Below are 19,840 nucleotides of genomic sequence, written 5' to 3' on the forward strand. Positions count from 1 at the left end.
CAAATCTGGATGACCCTTCATCAGATTTCCTGATTCGACACACTGGCTCTGTTCTCTCTTCACAGATGCTGCCAGACCTGCTGAGATTTTCCAGTATTCTTTTTGTGTGTTTCAGGTTCCAGCATCAGCAGTTTTTCATCTTTACAGAAACATTTCCAAATGTTTTCAATTTCAGAGTAACTCAGCTTTCAGAAATAATCACGCATTTGCCACGAATCATTAACTGCCGAGTATTTCCAACATTTTCTGATGGTAACGTCATGAATCAGCCTGTGAAAAGAACAGAAGGAATGTTCTGTGATAGAAAGCAAGGGAGGATGATTAAATGAAATAAGGACTGATGGATAAGGCAACATTGAGCTGGCGATCGTGGAGGCCGGGTGGTCAAGTCGTTCAGAGTCAATCCATTCACCACCAAGGCCCAGAATTGATGATAAACTGTCAACTAAACAGCACATTTTACTGAGCATGTAATCAGTTTCTGGAGGTGAAAGTATCTGAAAGCAAAGGAAGAGTATATCATTTGCTGCAGAAGGTAGAATGACTGTGTGACTATATCTGTAGCGGCAGTGACCTGGAATGAAGCAATGGAGACAGCAATGATGAACAATGAGATACAAATCTCTGATATCACAGCAGAGCTGTGATCAGCTAGTGTTGTTCAGCAGGTTTCCCACAAGAAGCTATCGAAGAGGCAGAGGTTACGAATGATCTGTGAATGTGGTGAGCTGCAGTGAAATTTAGTGGGGTAGAATGCATTATTATTCATTTTGACAGGAGGAAGCAGCAAGGGGAATGTAATGAAAAGTTGCCGGGGACAATTGACGGGATTGTGCAAGTGGGTTTATTTTGTTTCTCCAGGGAGTTCAAACTGGCACAATGATCACTCCTGTTTTCGATCAGGAAGTAATTTCAGCCCCTCCTCAATCATGTGCAGCAATAAAATCGACATTCCCTGACCAGGAATCGAACCCGGGCCGCGGCGGTGAAAGTGCCAACCCCTAACCACTAGACCAGGGGAAGATGCAAGCAAGCATTTTAATCTGACCGATACATTGCAGAGTTTTTCAAATACTCGAGAAAGGTTTGGGGGGAAAAAAAACCTCATGTTTGGATCGAACACGAATGACCCCTTCAGTCAACAGCAAATTAGTGCAGATTCTGGAACTTGAAATAAAAACCTAAAATGCTCGAAAATCTCAACAGGCATGGCGGCATCTCTGGAGAGAGAATAGACCCAACATTTTAAATCTGTATGGTCAGTCATGAAAGCTGAAGACAGGAAAAGAGGACGAGATTGATACTTTAAGTGTGAGAGATGCGGGGGGTGAGGGTGGAAGCCGTGGTTAAGAGTTGACAAAGTTGTGATGGAAAAAAAATCAAAGGGAATGTAAATGGTGGCGGTAAAAGCAAAATACTGCGGATGCTGGAATCTGAAACAAAAACAGACAATGCTAGAGCATCTCAGCAGCGGTAGCACACTGGTTAGCACTGCTGCTTCACAGCTCGAGAGACCTGGTTTCGATTCCCAGCTTGGGTCAATGTCTGTGCGGAGTTTGCGCATTCTCCTCATGTCTGCGTGGGTTCCCTCCTGGTGCTCCGGTTTCCTACCACAGTCCAAAAATGAGTGGGTTAGGTTGATTGGCCAAGCTAAAATTGTCCTGGGATGCGTAGGTTAGAGGGATTAGTGGGTAAATATGTAGGGATAATGGGGGTAGGGCCTGGGTGCCATTGTGGGCGGTGCGGACTCGATGGGCCGAATGGCCTCTTTCTTCACTGTAGGATTTCTATGAAGAGAGATTTTTTTGGAATCTGTGGAAATTAAGTGCCATCAGGATACGTTTGGAAATTGATGTTGATTCCTGGGATTCATCATGATCTCCTTAAATTGTGGAGGAGACTCCATGGGACATGTGAGCCAATCCTACTCCATTAATTCCGTTCCCTGCAGCACCACATCTGATAGGGATCACCTCTGTTAAAAGCGTCGGTGAGTGTTCTGAGGCATTGAATTCTAGGCAGCAGCATTTGTGGGGGAAAGTGATCAAATGTTGCAAATGTCAGGTGTTCAGTTGATTTGCTTTAAACATCATGAATACTTTTTCTCGAACATGTTATTACGAAACCTTAATGCAGAGGAAGTATCATTATTCATTTTGACAGGAGGAATCAGCAGAGACAATGTAATATCAATTGCTTTGGGCAAAAGATGGGCTTCTGGAGCCAGTCTAGTTGTTTCTCCAGTAAACCGGATCTGCTTGCCCAGAGGTCATCACCGTGTTTCTGTAATTCGGTGGTGATCACAAGAGCCAGGTTAATTCTGAAAATATCTGGTTAGAACGAGGAATGATGGGAAGTGTACATGATAGGATTTGAACTGCAGTTAGAAAATTCAAGTCCATCACCTTATTTCCTGGGCAGGGAATACAGTCTCACTGTTTGTAATCCTGTTATTTATATCATGATGCAAAGATGCCGGCATTGGACTGGAGTGGGTACAGTAAGAATTCTCACAACACCAAGTTAAAGTCCAACAAGTTTATTTGTAATTGAAGGCTTTCAGAAGCATTGCTCCTTCATCAGGTTGTTTAACTCGGCAGTCAGAAATTCAGCCTGTGTGTGCTCTCGAAAGGAGCCACTTGCACACACGCTGCTTTACCCCAGCAACTTTTTAAGTTAGTAATGTCTCTGCTCGTTGTTCCTGACGAAAACGACACCGCACGCACTCCTGCACTCAATCCGAGCTGTTCGACAAAAACTTAAATCCAGTCTGGCAGCGGTGGGATTCGAACCCACGCCTCCGCAGAGACTGGAGCCTTAATCCAGCGCCTTAGACCGCTCGGCCACGCTACCACATTAACGCACCTCGCAAGCATGTTATTTACTGATAATGTTACTGAAATTCATTAAAAGCAATGGAGTTTGGAAAGGCCAACAGGAGGCATGAGCCTGCTCCTTCACTGATTCAGGTAAGTAACAAACAGAAATCATCTCACGTCAGCAACACAATGAGCTGCAGTGAAGGGCCGGCATCATTTAAACTGTCCTTAAGCTCGTTGCTTCCCAATTTCCTGCCAGAAATGACAAGAGAACCTCCTGTTGAATGTAGGGAGGAATGTAGGGAGGAGTTATACAATAAATGGCAGAGTCATCAGGAGTATAGAAACACAGAGGGACCTCGGAGTGCAAGTCCACAAATCCTTGAAGGTGGCAACACAGGTGGAGAAGGTGGTGAAGAAGGCATATGGTATGCTTGCCTTTATAGGACGGGGTATAGAGTATAAAAGCTGGAGTCTGATGATGCAGCTGTATAGAACGCTGGTTAGGCCACATTTGGAGTACTGCGTCCAGTTCTGGTCGCCGCACTACCAGAAGGACGTGGAGGCATTGGAGAAAGTGCAGAAAAGGTTTACCAGGATGTTGCCTGGTATGGAGGGTCTTAGCTATGAGGAGAGATTGGGTAGACTGGGGTTGTTCTCCTTGGAAAGACGGAGAATGAGGGGAGATCTAATAGAGGTATACAAGATTATGAAGGGTATAGATAGGGTGAACAGTGGAAGCTTTTTCCCAGGTCGGAGGTGACGATCACGAGGGGTCACGGGCTCAAGCTGAGAGGGGCGAAGTATAACTCAGACATCAGAGGGACCTTTTTTACACAGAGGGTGGTGGGGGCCTGGAATGCGCTGCCAAGTAGGGTGGTGGAGGCAGGCACGCTGACATCGTTTAAGACTTACCTGGATAGTCACATGAGCAGCCTGGGAATGGAGGGATACAAACGATTGGTCCAGTTGGACCAAGGAGCGGCACAGGCTTGGAGGGCTGAAGGGCCTGTTTCCTGTGCTGTACTGTTCTTTGTTCTTTGAATTTGCTCAGGGTCTGCACTTAAGCACCATATTATGTTTTGTATCTTCATCCAGGCAATAACTCACATTTGTTTTCAGAGTTTGGATAGGAGCAATAAATCTTCCATTCCAGACCAGTAATCTAAACAGCAGAGAAAGAGTCAAAATCTAACCACCAGACCAGCAGCTTACAGGGTGTTTTAGAATTTAATTTACCCCCGCTGCTTTTCTTCCTTTAATTTTCACGCCAGACCACTTTCACCACAAACAGCTTTCTCCTGCAAAACGGCACCTTCTGCTTCAACACCATGATGTGTTCAGCTAATGACAACATACCACGAACACAAGTGCAATTATCACTTTCGCTTCCGACGGTTCGAAACCGGACAGAAACATTTCCAAATGCTTTTCAATGGAGAGTGAGGGAAAAGTTTCATTATTCAGTGTCAATATAAACAGCAAAATCTGACCCATTACCAGACAGATTTTACCTTGCATCAACATCTCAATCGTTTGCATTTTGCAGCCTATCACTGTCCTTTTTCTGTGTTTGTTCTTGAACTGTTGCACATGTGAAATTTCCAGCTCTGATATAAACTTGCTCGGCTGATTCTAATAGATCTGTTTTCGATCAGAGAGAAAATCAGATCATTATTCATGGTTTGCTGAGAGCAAATACTCTTATTTTCCTCAGCGGGAATTGAAACCAGACATCACTGGGGGAGTGCTGAACATGAACCATTGAACTGCCAGGGAAACCGGTGAACTGTGTTTTTCAAACTGACTTAACATATATCCCTTTGCTAAACTATTTTCATCTCAGATCTTTTTCACTTGTGACACGTTTCTCCTTCAAAATGTCCTGTTTGGATGGAACATGATTGCCTCCTTCAGCCAGTGACAACACGGATTGAGCTGGGTCATGGAATTGACTCGTCAACATTAAGAGCATTCAAATGGTTATTGGATAAACATATGGATGATATTGGAATAGTGTAGATTAGAGGGGCTTTAGATTGGTTTCACTGGTCGGCGCAACATCGAGGGCCGAAGGGCCTGTACTGCGCTGTAATGTTCTATGTTCTATGTTCTTACAGGTGGGGAGGTGGATTTCAGATCAAGGAGATGTCAACCATGATCTGATTGAATGCAGAGCAGGACCAAAGGGCTGAATTTGCCTACATCTGCTCCCAATTCCCATGTTCCTATGTTTCTATGTGTAAGGTTCAATTTTCAAGCCCACCAACCTCATTACTGCGGTTCTGTTGAAATATATGTACAGTACGTCCTCTGGTTTCCCCTTCACCCACAACGCACGTGAGTTGTGCAAGTAACTTTGTAATCATCTCATTCTGTGGTGTAATCATTCTGTCATTGTCTGTTGCCCTCATTTATTTTCTCCTAGCTTCCACCACACCAGATGTTGTTATGTTTCCTCCCTGCTGGATTTCACTTGTTTTAAACGTCCTACATTTCTAAACATTCCCAATATTAATGAAAGATCATGGAGGTGAAAGTTTATCTTTGTTTCCCTTTGCACACACGCTGGCTGACTTCCTGAGTTTTTCCAACATTATCACTTTTCAGTGCAGATGTCTGATCCGCTTTTAGATAGTAATGAAAATATATTTAGTTGATGCGTGTTTTCCAACGATGGTTGGTCTAAGGTACGATTCCCGCTTCGGGTGTTAAAATCTGCATGACTGTGAAAGGCCTCCCCGGTTCAAACCCCAGGCAACCTCTTGCTTTGTAATGGATAAGTCGTGGAGTTTGTTCGTTTATTTCCCGTGACATGGCGCAATTGGCTCACATGGGATATGATTTGAGAATCTGAGCACACACTGTAAGTCTTCTGTTAGCACAACAAACTCACAGAGAATCCAGATATTTTCAAAACGTGACAATACTTGCGGACATTCACTTAATCCATATTCACCCATTCAGAGGACCCCGTGCTTGTGGGTTCAGATATCCATTGTATGTATATTGGGTTGTAGGTGTCTGCCCCACTCTCTGTCCGGCTCTGTCTCTTTTTGTCACTGGAGACCTTTCTCAGACTCTTTCACTCCTCAGTCTCTCTGTCCGTGCATCGAACACTGTTCCCTTTTTTGCTCTTTGCTCCCTCTATTCCCTCGCTGTCTGTGTTTCATCAAGGTTCACTGGATTTAATCCTGTGATGAGGCAGTTGTCCTGGGAGGAGAGATTCAGTGGGACGCGTCTGTTTTCTCTGTAGATTAGAATAATGCTCACCATTAGAGCAGGGAACTACAACATAGCAGCCAGCTGCAAATGGTCACTCAAAGCATTTGAGACACTTGCTGTTGCTGCCGCATAGAATGAAAAAGGTCACATGCTTTGAGTGATCATTTGCATCTGGCGGCTCTGTGGTGTGATTTGAGAATCTGAGCACACTCTGCAAGTCTTCTGTAAGCACAACACACTCACAGAGAATCCAGACATTTTCAAAAAGTGACAGTGCTTGCGGACATTCACTTAATCCTTATTCACCCATCCAGATGACCCCATGCTTGTGGGTTCAGACAGCTATTTTGCGTATATTGGGTTTTGGGTGTCTGCCCCACTTTCTGTCCCTCTCTGTCTCTTTTTGTCGCTGGAGACCTGCCTCAGACTCTATCACTCTCTCAGTCTCTCTATCTGTGCATCGATCACTGTTCCCTCTTTTGCTCTTTGCTCCCTAGATTCTCTCGCTGTCTATGTTTAACCAAGGTTCACTGGATTTAATCCTAAGATGAGGCGGTTGTCCTGGGAGGAGAGATTAAGTGGAATGAATTTATTTTCTCTGTATATTAGAAGAATGCTCGCCATGAGACAAGAGAACCTACAACATAGCAGCCGGCTGCAAATGGTCACCCAAAGCATTTTACCCACTTGCCGTTACTGGCACATTGAATGAGAAAGGCCACGTGCTTTGAGTGACCATTTGCACCTGACGGCTCTGTTGCTGGTTCTGTGATGTGACGGTGAGCACTCTGGACTCTGAATGCAGCAATTGGAGTTCAGAACTCGGTGAAGGATTGTTGTTTTTTGCTCAAGCCGATGATGGGTTTTCTGAAGAGCATTTAATTTTAAATTCTCAGAACGTGGAAATATAAACATTGAGGAAATTTCAGCAAATTCCACCGCAATCAATTGCAGATGTTGCAGCGAAAGACTCTCCTGGCATCATTGCATCAGCCCCAGAGAACGATTGCTAAGAATACGAAGCGCTGAGAGGCAGGGAAGCCACAGTGAGCATGGGGTCCACCGACAGGAGACATTCACTCAGTTATTTGTCCCAATTTAAACAAAAAGAGATCGGAGGCGAGAGGCCAGAGTGCGAACCGTTACACCTTGGAATCAACAGCATTCTGACCGAAGACACTAGATTTTTCTCCCAAAACACACACACGTATCGAGTCTCTCTCTCTCTCTCTCTCTCTCAGACACACACACACACACACATTTGCTCAATAATTCGCAGACTCCAGTCGAATTGTTATTGTGTGACACCAACTGCTTCTTCCTTTCAACAGAGGAGTTAAAGAGTTGTCGAAAAGATGAAAAACACTGACATTGCAGGCATCTGGCGCCAGAGGCTCAGCAATGTGCATTGTAATCGCAGTTCGTACATCGTGAGAAAATTAAGCGAAACGCCCTTCAGCAAATCAATCACCAGCATTTGGCAAAGAAAGGCGAAGCCCCGCCGAGATTTGAATTCGGATCGCTGGATTCAGAGTCCAGAGTGCTCACCGTTACACCACGGGACCCACCACACGACAGCAGTTTGGAAATGCTCGCCCAATACTTGTGCCAATTTGAACAGGAGGGAGAAATATCAGTCCCATTACACAATCCCGTCAATTACCCACAACAATTCATATTTACAGTGCCCTAGCTGGTTCCTCCTGGACAAATGGGTAAACTACCTTCAACTGCATTAAATTCCACTGTAGCTCACCACATTCAAAGAGCAATGTTAGCATCGAACTGATATGAACCTTACTGCGGTAAATGTACTGAACAACATCAGCTTATCACAGCTCTGTTTCCCTCACAATGGAAGCCAGTGTGAAAATATAAACAATTTCAAATCTTAACAGACAGGAAGGAGTTTGTGCCTGCGGATAATTGGTACTGCGCACGTTGCTGCAATCAGTGTCTGGGAGAATAAGGCAAATGAGATATTGGTGGTCCAGCTTTCAGGGTCGCAGACTGCCTTCGATATATTAACATTTAATATTTTTTATAAACAGCCCAGCGCTTTGTCCAAAGCAGCTCTGCGAGAATCAGTGGAGTGAGATTTGCAGTTTTGCTTCCGAATGGAAAATGTCACATAGAGAACAAGTCAAGAACAAGCACAGAAAGTGAAAGGAACTGATAGGATGCAAAGCGCAGCCGATAGAGATGGTGATACAAGGTAAATTCTGGGTGGCAATGGGTCAGATTTAATCGTTTGCATTGAGAGAAATATCACTCATTTCGGGATAAAATTCTCGGGCGAAATGACAAGAAAACTTCTCACTGAATGAAAGACTAATCAATTTGACTTCGACTGATTGCAAACAGTTTTCATTCAGAAAGCCGTAACTGTGAGATTAGCAAAGCGGGATGGAGAAGGACTCAGTTTGAGTGGTGACACTGCCAGAGGAATGGAGAGCTGGAGTTCACCCAGAAAAGCAGCAAAGATTCAAAATAATGGGAAGCAACCAATGTTGCCCTTGTCCATTATTCCTTGTGCCAGTTAATCCATCCTGTCTTGCTCGCTATCACAGACTTTCCCTTTTATATTCTTTACCAGAGATTCCCGTGTTAAATGCTGTTAAAAAAAACTCAACAGCTCAATTAATGTTTCATGAGAAACGGGAATAATTCTGAAATCTGAATCACTTTGAAATGAAATCATTTGGAAATGTTTCGGCCCGATCTTGAACTGGGGATTTTCCGCGTGTGAAATGAACGTGAGAACCACTACACGACATAGCCATGTGCGCACTTGAAGCAGTTCCCGTTTACTGGTGGAGCAACTAAACTCGTCCGCCAAGCCAATCAGTTGCTCACTTTAATCAAAAGGGAAAATCTCAATGGGTCTGGCAGCATCTGTAAGGAGAGAAAAGAGCTAACGTTTCGAGTTTAGATGACCCTTTGTCAAAGCCTGAACGCAGGGTTGTCACATTCCCTGACCGGGAATCGAAACCAGGCCACGGTGGTGAAAGGGCCGAATCTGAACGACTGGACCATCAGGGAGGCTGATGCATGTCCCTTAAAACATTAATTTATCCATGAACCATCTGTCTTCTATTTTTATTTCAGACTTTTTATTCACCAAAAACAAGTTTCTCCTTGAAATTGTCATGTTTAGATCGAACACAAGTGAGTGCATCAGCCAATGAGAAGAGCGATTCCTGTTCGCTGGAGCATGAAATCGACAGTGAGGTGAAATAGTCCCGCAAGCTGCTCATGTGGCACTTTCAGTTTCCAAAACCCACCAAACTCATCACTGTGGCTCCTGTGAAGCTTACAAGTTAACACACGGCAGGCATTCATCACTGAGAGCAACTGGCACAAGTCATTTGCTAAACACTATCATGTCGCTTCTCTTCCTGTTTCTGTCGCTGCTTCTCATCCAGCTCCCTCTGGCCGGTCAGCTCCCAGGGTCAATTAGCTGCTTGATACAGACACAGACAGTTGGTGACAACGAGTTTTACCTGGAAAACAGAGTGTAAGACACAGGGTATTGAGAGGAGATGGAGTTTAGAGATGACAGTATAAAGAGACACAGAAACATCATCTTCCTGATCCTCCCAGTTACTGATTACAGGAATGTACATAGTGCCAATTATCCACTGTCACCCTCTCCTTCCAGCCTTCAGCAGGGAGTTAAGTTTTGAAGTGTTTGAAGTCTTGCTACAGTTGTTCAGGGTTTTGTTGAGACCACATTTGGAATAGTGTGTGCAGTTTGGGTCTCTACATTTAAGACAGAATAAAAGCAAAATAATGAGGATGCTGGAAACTGAATCAAAAACAGAAAATGCCGCAAAATAACAACAGGTTTTACAGCATCTGTGGAGAGAGGATAAAGTCAACGTTTTGAATGACGATGACACTTCGTCAGTGTAGGCTATACATTTATCGGAGACGGTACCGCGAAGGTTCACTAGATTCTTCTCTGGGATGAGGGCGTTTCCCTGTGATGACAGGCTGACGGAATTAAACTGAAATTCTCCGGATTTCGCAGAATAAGAGGAGATCTCAATGAAACCCACACAATATTGACTGAATGTCGCATTGCTGCCTCACAGCGGCAGGGACCCGAGTTCAATTCCGGCCTCGTCTGACTGTCTGTGTGAAGTTTGCACGTTTTCCCCTTGTCTGTGTGCATTTACTTCTGGCTCCCCTTTCCTCCCACGGTCCAAAGATGTGTGGGTTCGGTGGATTGGCCATGCTAAATTGCCTCTCAGTGTCAGAGGGACGAGCAAGGTGAATGTGTGGTTTGGCGGGGATATAGTGTTGGTTGGATTGTTATTGGTACAGGCTTGGTGTACCGAATGGCCTCCTTATGTACTGCAGGGATTCTCTGATTCTACGAGTTTGAATGGTGGATGCTGAGATAATATTCTCCTTGGTCCGGGAATCTAAAACACGGGATACAATCTCAGGATAAGGCGCTGATGATTTAGGTCTGAGGTGAGGAGAAATTGCATCACTCAAACGATAGCGAATCTTCGGAATTCTCTACGCCAGAGGTTTGTAGATGTTCCATTATTGAACACATTTCAGTCTGGGTTCGGCAGATTTCTGATCTATCCAACAATGACTGGGAACAGGAATATGGAATTGGAACAAATGCTCAGCCACAAATTAATGTTTCTATTCTAATTGTTAAGCTTAACAGTATAATGGCTGCACGCATATAATGTTATATGTAATATATTTGAAATCGATAGTCATTAAATAACGTTGGCAACACCAGATAACAGCACAGCCGGTAGCACTTCAGAGATATTTTTATTGCCGCCCACGGACCCATTGCCAACCCCACAACTGCTTGCGTTTGAATGCTGATGTGAGAAAACGCTAAGAGCTCCGTCCCTGGGTGGTCTCGAACCACAAACCTTTCGGTTAACATCCGAACGCGCTGACCAATTGCGCCACAGAGACTGAGACACCAACTTTGCATGATATTCGAAACCAGGGTGTCAATAACCACACTTATATTTCTGCTGAATCTGTTCCAGAACTACAGCACGACCGCATCGTTTACAATCCTATATAAGTCGCTTTGGTTATTTTGATCCCGTAGTATTGCTGTGATGCAGCGGGTATTCCCTTTCTCCTATGAACGTGCAGGTAAAATGTATCCATGTCTCTTATCACAAGAGTTCAACGGGAGAGAAGGGAACTGACCACCAGAAGCCCAAGGAACCAATACTTTCCACTCAATCATCAATAACACCATTCACAGCTGCACCTCCATCCAAATATTGTGATCCATTTCCGTCAGAATTTGTTCAAAGATTTAATATTTACTGTTTTTTCCCCTCATTTTGAAATGAGATTCACTTCAATATACAACACAAATGGAATTGCAAACCTGACGGGCAAACAGTGGGAAACAAGTCACTGGGTAACAAAAATCCCATTGTGCTCATTCCCAGATTCACAACACTCAGCTTTTCACTCAAATGGAGGAATTTATCAGTGAAAAGTTTTGGAAAGTTGGTCTGAATATTGTTTATGGCTCACTCGTGTATTGTGTAAATGCTGCTCGAAGGTTCAGTGAGCGGGATTTAAGCTGCCTTTGTTTCCCTGAGCCTGTGCTCGGTGTATTAGGAGGTTTGAACCAAGTCGGATCTTGTGTCCCAGAGATGTGCAGTAACCCACTGGTTGAAGCTGCAGTCGCCGCCCTCTGCTGGCAGCGGATGGGTGACTGGGAAGTGCGGGGTGAAATGCTGCTGCTTGTCCCTGTCTCACTCACTGTGGATACGTGGAAGAGAGAATCATTGATGGGGTTGTTTCCCCGACTGAAATGCGGTTTTGTGTGTCTGTTAACGGAGGTGTCGCTGGTGGAGCCATTAATAATATGACGCAAAGCAGCAACGAATACTGCTCCAGTGGCGCAATCGGTTAGCGCGTGGTACTTATACAGCAGTACAACCAGCGGGCGATGCCACGGTTGTGAGTTCGAGCTTCACCTGGAGCAGATGCTTTAGGTGAGACGTTGGCCACGCGGTATCATCGCTCGTCCAGCGAAGATTCTGGGGGGACCACCACGACAGCTGGTGGAATTTGAATACAGTAAAGACGATGGGAAGTGAGAATCCACTGATGACCATGCAACCAGTGTCCATTGACCGATGATTCACTAATGTCCGTGAGTGAAGGAAATCTGCTGTTCGTAGTTGGTCTGGCTGACACGTGACTCCAGAACCACAGCAAAGTGGTTGCCTCTCAACTTGGGACGGGCAAATAAATACTGGTCGACGACGCTTATGTTCAACGAACGAAAGAAAGAATCTGAATATGCAGGTTTGAGAGAAGCTTTCTGAACCGTCAGAGTTGGAAACGGGAGTCAGGGAAATATATTGTGTTTGAGTGTGCGCAGAACTATAGAGGGATGGGGAAGTGTGAAATACTGTATTCGGTTAATTGTTAACAATAAATTATTGATCCTCCCTCCAAGTTTAAAACAACGTACAGATGCAACTGCAGTCGCGACTTTCTGCTGTCAGCAGGTGATTGGAGAGTGTGGGGTAAAATCCTGATGCTTGTCCCTGTCTCACTCACTGTGGAGCTGGAGCCGGGAGAATCATTGTTGGGTTTGTTTCCCCATCTGAAATGTGGCTTCGAGCCACTATTATTAACGAATGTGGTGCTGCAGGAGCCTTTAATAATCTGACACAGAGGAACAGAATCAGCCGGAATGTGCAGGTTTGAGGGAAGCTTTCTCAACCGTCAGAGCTGGAAATGGGAGTCAGTGAATGATATTCTGTCGGGTTTGAATGTGTACAGAACTATGAAGGGGAAGGCTAAATGTAACAGAGTGTAAGACACGGTATTCTGTCGATATTCAACAATAAACGTGAATTATTGCTCTTTTCCTCACTCTGTGATTAAAAGTATGTACACATGTTTTCGAAACGTGAACCTTTCGTGTGTAGATGAATGTGACGATCACTACACTACGAATGCGATGTTTTATAACCCTGGGTCCAGCTGGAATGTCGAACCGTGCAGTCTGATTGTACTTCAGAGCCATGTTTTATCTGTTTCTGAAGTGTGGTGTTTAATACTTTCACCTAACGTGCGAAAGGTTCCCTGTTTGAAATAGGACAACAACAGTCTTCAAACTTACCCATCTCTCAGTGTAAGGAAAATACACCTCTCCCCATCCGTTTGTTCTTAAGCATTGACAGAAAACATTATCTTACAACCTAATTACATTTACTCTTACCTAAGTATTAAATGACATTCTGCAAAATGATCAGTTTTGTCGATAGAGACAAAATTGGCACAAATTTAACTTTATGATTCAAATGCGAGAGGCGAAGCGGTGTTAGGAGAGGCAGTGACTTTGCAATGTATCAATAACACAACATTTACTCCCTGAAAAGAACATTCTGAAAAAATCAATTAAGTCGCATTAGTACCATCTTGCTTCTCAGCAAAATAAATTAAATTAGTCTGTTAATCCCTGGCACTATTCGGATTGATAACTTCCCCAATTTCTCCGAAGACTTGGCGTTCTCTCGACTTCGTCGTCTCCAGGATTTGAACAGAGAACTCCAGCAATGATTTCCGCAGGTTTCGCATCGTTTTCCCAAATACATATCAACAGTAACAAAATCAGTATCTAAAGAGCTCCAATTTAGATATCTGGGCAGCATTTTTGTCTTGGTTATTTATTACAGTAAATCCTGAATAAACTCAACAGGAAAATCCGAACGTGCAATGAAAAGCATTTGCCGACAGACGGCGCCAAATTCAAGCCCCAGCGTCACAAACTGAAATCTGGATGTATGGTCGGCTTGTGATGTCACAGCAGTAGAGTCACCGCCCCCCCCCCCGCCCCCTCCCCCCTCCACCCCCCCCTCCCCCCCCCGCCCTCTCCCCCCCCCACCCCCCCCCCCCGCCCTCTCCCCCCCCCGCCCCCCCACCCCCCACCCCCCCCCCGCCCTCTCCCCCCCCCACCCCCCACTCCCCCCCACCCTCTCCCCCCCCCCACCCCCCCCGCCCTCTCCCCCCACCCCCCACCCCCCCGCCCTCTCCCCCCCCACCCCCCACCCCCCCCCCACCCTCTCCTCCCCCACCCCCACCCCCCCCGCCCTCTTCCCCCCCCACCCCCCACCCCCCACCCCCCCCACCCTCTCCCCCCCCACCCACCCCCACCCCACCCCACCCCACCCCACCTCACCTCACCCCCCCACAGACACACACACACACTGCAATCAGCTGAACAGAGCCCGGGTTCCCCCTCTCCTTCTCAATCTCTGACTCGTTCCATTCCGACTTACTGAGGGGGTTCAGTGAGACATGTTTATGATCTTATTGGCGACGCTCTTGCACAGTAAGTACTGGAAAAAGTTCATCAAGCCAGATAAACATATTGATACACACAGATGGCAGCTTAATTAACAATCTGAAATATTCATAGAATGGAGAATCATCGAATCCCTACAGTGCAGGAGGAGGCCATTCGGCCCATCACGTCTGCAACGACCACAATCTCACCAAGGCCCCATCTCCATAACCCCACCTATTTATCCTGCTAATTCCCCTGACACTAAGGGGCAATTTAGCGTGGCCAATCTACCTAACCCGCAGATCTTTCGATTGTGGGAGGGAACCGGAGCACCCGGAGAAAACCCACGCAGACACGGGGAGAATGTACAAACTCCATACAGTGACCCGAGGCTAGAATTGAACCGGGTCCCTGGCGCTGTGAGGCAGCAGTGCTAACAACTATGTCACCGTGCCGCCCAATGTGATGCGTAGAATGGAGGTTCCACAAACTATCACAGACACAAACACATCTACATTAACTCTTGATATTTCATTCTTCTGCCTTTACAGCCGGACTGTGCGCAGATCCAGTAACTCAGTCACGGGTGACAATAACTGCATCAGAAGAGGATTCTGATTGTAACTATGGAGACAAGGGTATGAACTACATGCAGTGGTATCAGCAGAAACAGGCACAGCCACTGAGGTGGATTATTTCCAAAATATTAAGAATGAAGGAAGATGAAGTTTCTGGACGATATCTGGCGGCTGCTGACAGGTCGAAGCAGAATGGTTACCTCAAAATCAGCGCTCTCAATGTGGAGGACGGGGCGGTCTATTACGGTCCAGTGAGCCACTGTGTTAAATTACAGTTAAAATGCCGTACAATAACCGCAACGAGTATTTACAGCTCCACTAAGTTTGCTTCTCCGCGAATGGTTTGTTCCCAGGTTCACAAAAGCAGTCAGGTCAATTTTCCGGGCATTTTGTCCTGATTGAGATCGGTAGAGAAACGATTTGGGAAGTCGAGACGCTAATCTCCATGCTGCGATTTATGTCGTAAAGAAAAATATCAGCTGAAGGATGCACTCAGAAGTGGAGCTTGTATGGCAGAAAATTACGTGCTGTTCTTTGGTTTTTTGGACATGGTTAAGTGATTAACTTCCATCTCAACCTTCCAATGTTTAAACATAATCAACATATACATCAAAATCATAATGATACCAATAATCACAATGTGTGAAGCAATTCCTATTCACGGTTGCATCTGTAAGTTTGTATCCCAATTCCAAATATCATCCCACCAGTTGGTTACTTAAATCATAGAGCCATAGAGGTTTCCAGCATGGTAACAGGCCCTTCGGCCCACCTTGTCCGTGCCACCCCTTTTTTAACCCTTTAGCTAGACCCAATTGCCCACATTTGGCCCATATCCCTCTCTCCCCATCTTACCCATGTAATTCTCTAAATGCTTTTTAAAAGACAAAATTGTATCCGCCTCTACGACTACCTCTGGCAGCTTGTTCCAGGCACTCATGTCGTGGTTCCCCAGGACGACAATTCGTTCACATCGGTTTAAAACAGAGAGTCTGAGCAGCGATCTTTCAAGCAATAGACTTTATTTCTCATCACAAGAGACAAAGCCGGGAGCGTCCGGAACACTCCAAAGAGCCCTTGGGCTTACACTCTTTTATGTACATTTCAGCCTCCTATCTCAAGATCCTTATCTCCCTTTTACTGTCTGTCCTTGGTTGTAATCTTACCCTACAGCCCGCTCTTTCTTTGGCCACCATTATTTTTAGTTGACCCTTTATCTGTTTTCTTTGCAATCGGTCGTTCCCTGTTATATCTCTTCGTTTCTTAAACCATGGTGGTTATAACTCTTGCTCTTATCTGAACTTTTCTGTTTGTACAATAATCGTGGTTTTGTAATCTAAGGCCGAAAGTGTTTAGAAGAAAAGACATCCCCCCTGCTGATTTATGGTCCACTAATGTGTTTAGAAGAGAAGACATTCTCTCTGCTGGTTTATGGTCCACTATTAAGTTGAACCACCGAGCAGTCTTCCTTGTTTTCTTAAGTGACTATTGTCTGCTTTTGCTAATCAGTGATTGCTATATTACTTCTTTAGTTCCTCTAGTTCCTCCGCTTTAATCATATCGACTACACTTGATTATATTCGGTCACACGAAGTTACTTTAGGTTACATTGGTTACATACCCATCTCACTATTCACCTAAATCTACTTTATCATTTCACTAAGACCTAAATCTACTTTATCATTTTACTAAAACCTGTGAATCTGAATTCCATACTAAACTCATACAATATCCAGTACAATTTCCCTTACAAGTCCCCCCTTTGAGGCTATTCCCTAGCCTCATCCCAATTACCAAGCTCAATAATCCCCTCGCTCGATCCCATTTGCATTTTATTTTAATCACTCTTTGCAGGCGATGTGGAGGAGCCGAATATTTTGGTCAGGGATCAGTGTCCCTATTCTAACTTTATCATAATTTGTCTATCCCGGTTCTGATTTTTGGGTTGCTCCTCCAGATTGCCTGCCCCTGACAGTCATCAGCCAAAAACCTTCCCACTCTTGTCTAGGGAAGGGAAAAAGACTGATTCCTGTGTACAGACTAAGTTCTCCTGGTTTCGTGCGGACTTCAGCAAGGTGCTGTTGTTTCCACAAGGTGATCTTCCACTATTGTAGTTATTTTACAGAGTGACGAGTTTCAACTTCGACCAAGGTCATTGTGAATCCACTCAGCGGGGGCGGCTCAAGATTTTCCCATCCCTCTGTTTTTTCTCTCGAGCGTGAGCTGCTTAGCACCCGCGTCACCATCTGCCGCGCTGCCACTCTGGTAAGGAAGGATCTCAGGGCGGGTAAAAAACAACAAAATATCAATCCCAGAATGATTATTGTTGCGATTGCTACAGCTCCAGCTTTGGCAAACCACGCCCCCCATCTTCCTAATATTCTGTCCAGCCAACTCCATACCTCATGCCCAAACCCAGCATTTTCTTTCACTTCTTTCTTAAGATTTCTTAACTTATTCATGGCTTGTGTAAATGACCCCTCTGGATTAGTGTTATTAGGGATAAATGTGCAGCACTGATCCCCAAACATAACACACACCCCTCCTTTCTCTGCCAGGAGCCAATCTAACGCCTGTCGATTTTGCCACGCCATTTTGCTGGTCGCATCCAACTGCTCTCCTAAGGCCTCCAGGGCATCATTCGTATAATTAATAAACCTCTGCTGATTATAATAGATGTAATTGATCCACTCAGTATTCTTGCTGGGTGTGATCCAAACAAAGAGGGATTCAAACCCTGCAGCTATTTCGTTCCTAGCTTTGAACTCATTCGGGATGCCGCAGGGCTGTCCGATTGCGTCCAATTTTATCGTAGGGTCAGGGGTATATGCCCTCTTAACTTTTTGTGATTTAATTTCTCTTTCCCCCGGTAGTATCACAATGCTCTGGGCAAACATAACTCGAGCACATAGTCCTTTCCAATTCTGTGGTAATTTTGCCAATAGCCCTTTCTCCGGGCCACAAAGCCACCAGAGATCGGCCAGTTGATTTTCTTGATAGTCTAACACAAAAGGAGGGGGTGCCCATCCCCCTCCTGAGAGGATCAGATAAAGAGCATCGGTTATATTCCAAATCCTTTCACACTCTCCTGTGTAATTTCCCACACTACTTCCTGTGCTACTTTCCCTCCAATAGCAATCTCGGATTTGTAAGTTGGGCTCTACACTCCATTCCTTTGGGACCGCGTCCACTGCCGTTTTTGGCCACTTTGGACATCTGTGGGTCAAGTTGTAGATGCCCTTTTTTACCCCAGCAAACAGGATGCAGTGGTATTGACACAACGGCAGCTCACCTTTACAAAGGTTATCACATGCGGATCCGGAACAGTCTATATTCTCATACGAGTAGTTCCGATTCCCTATCATATGATACCTTATATATGTGGTATATGGACGGCAATTTTCCTTTCTCCAGCTTTGTTGCCTGGTTCTACAGTCTCCTGATCCCCATGGTATATCAGTTACTTGGGTGTTAGGTTTCTCTGATGCACATACTACACATTCTTTCCCATCACTGTTTCTCTGACCTGTATACTCAGCCCATTTCCACCATTTGTTTTTCTGCGCTTTTTCCCAAATAGTATTTGTGCTCACTAATCGTTCACGTTTTATTCGTCTTAATACTCTATCTTCCTGATTTTGCACCCTTATGTCTTCTGTATCCCATTCTCCTTTTCTATGGGTCACGGAAGTTCCTAAGGGAAATAGTTTCCAACTCCCAGGTGGGGAATGGGGCCCCTTCCCTGTCCTCACCTCCCTCGGCACCTTGACTAATAGGCTCAGGCTGGGCATTTGTATCATCAGCCAGCTCATGTACAGAACTACTTTCATCATCCTCTATTCCTTTTGTTCTTCCTTGGCTCTGTTCCTCCTCCCCACGATTCTCCCCGTGTATTTCTATTTCTTCCTCGCTATCACCTCTATCCACTCTGTGTACTTCTTCAATTTCCCTTCTCTCCCCCACCCCTGGTACCGTTCTGGTACAATGGTTTAAGTGATACCACAGTGTACTGCCTTCTACTTGCAACGCCGTGGGAGACACTTTGGTGACTTCAAACGGTCCTTCTCGTCTCGGTTCGTTCCAACGTCTCCGGAACTTTCTGATGTATACTCGATCTCCAGGCTTGATCTGATGTTCTGTTACCGGATTCTCCTCCTCCTTGGCTTTTTCCTGTTCAAATATAGTTCTATGTATAACAGTTAATTGTTGTATATATTCTTTTGTGCTTTGATCTAAACATTCTAGCGTAGGACCTCCTGATCCCCTGATCTTAGGTACCGGCATTACTCTTCCTGTCATCATTTCATGAGGGCTCAAATGTGTGATTCTGTTTTCCTGACTCCTATATTGCATTAGAGCCAATGGCAGAGCATCTATCCAGTTTTTCCCTGTTTCACTGCAAATTTTGCTTATTTTAGCCTTAAGGGTCCCGTTTGCTCTCTCCACCATTCCTTGGGATTGAGGGTGATATACGCATCCAAACTTCTGCTTTATTCGGAGTGCCGAGAGTGTCTCTCTCAGTGCCCTTCCTATAAAAGCAGATCCATTGTCTGAACTTAATTGCGTGGGTATGCCAAATCTTGGGATAATTTCTTTTGACAGGAAGTTAATCACCGTTCCAGATCCTTGATCTTTGGATGGCGTTGCTTCTATCCATCTGCTGAATCTATCAATAATCACTAACATGTATCTTTTCCCTCTTACCACCTTTCCCATATCCACATAGTCCATGCATAGATGTTTAAATGGTCCTTCAGGAATGGGTATATGCCCTATTGGGGCAGTAATGCCCTTCCTGATGTTATTCTGAGCACACACCTCACACTGACTTAGTATGTAGTCAATCGAGTTTTGCAGGTATGGTGACCAGAATCCTTCCTTCTTGATCTTTCTAGCCACTT

At 45.0% G+C, this 19,840-nt stretch overlaps 3 non-coding genes across 3 annotated transcripts; 1 reads left to right on the plus strand and 2 right to left on the minus strand.

Annotated features, from left to right (window-relative positions):
* Positions 1 to 2,771: 2,771 nt before the first annotated feature.
* trnal-aag (transfer RNA leucine (anticodon AAG)) lies at positions 2,772 to 2,853 on the minus strand. The gene has a single exon. It is a non-coding gene; the product is annotated as a tRNA-Leu (tRNA).
* An 8,073-nt stretch (positions 2,854 to 10,926) lies between these two features.
* Positions 10,927 to 11,000, minus strand: trnan-guu (transfer RNA asparagine (anticodon GUU)). The gene has a single exon. It is a non-coding gene; the product is annotated as a tRNA-Asn (tRNA).
* A 947-nt stretch (positions 11,001 to 11,947) lies between these two features.
* Positions 11,948 to 12,042, plus strand: trnai-uau (transfer RNA isoleucine (anticodon UAU)). The gene is made up of 2 exons: positions 11,948 to 11,985; positions 12,007 to 12,042. It is a non-coding gene; the product is annotated as a tRNA-Ile (tRNA).
* Positions 12,043 to 19,840: the final 7,798 nt, after the last annotated feature.

Source organism: Mustelus asterias, unplaced genomic scaffold (genome assembly GCF_964213995.1).
Source record: "Mustelus asterias unplaced genomic scaffold, sMusAst1.hap1.1 HAP1_SCAFFOLD_216, whole genome shotgun sequence".
In the NCBI taxonomy this organism is placed as follows: domain Eukaryota; kingdom Metazoa; phylum Chordata; class Chondrichthyes; order Carcharhiniformes; family Triakidae; genus Mustelus; species Mustelus asterias.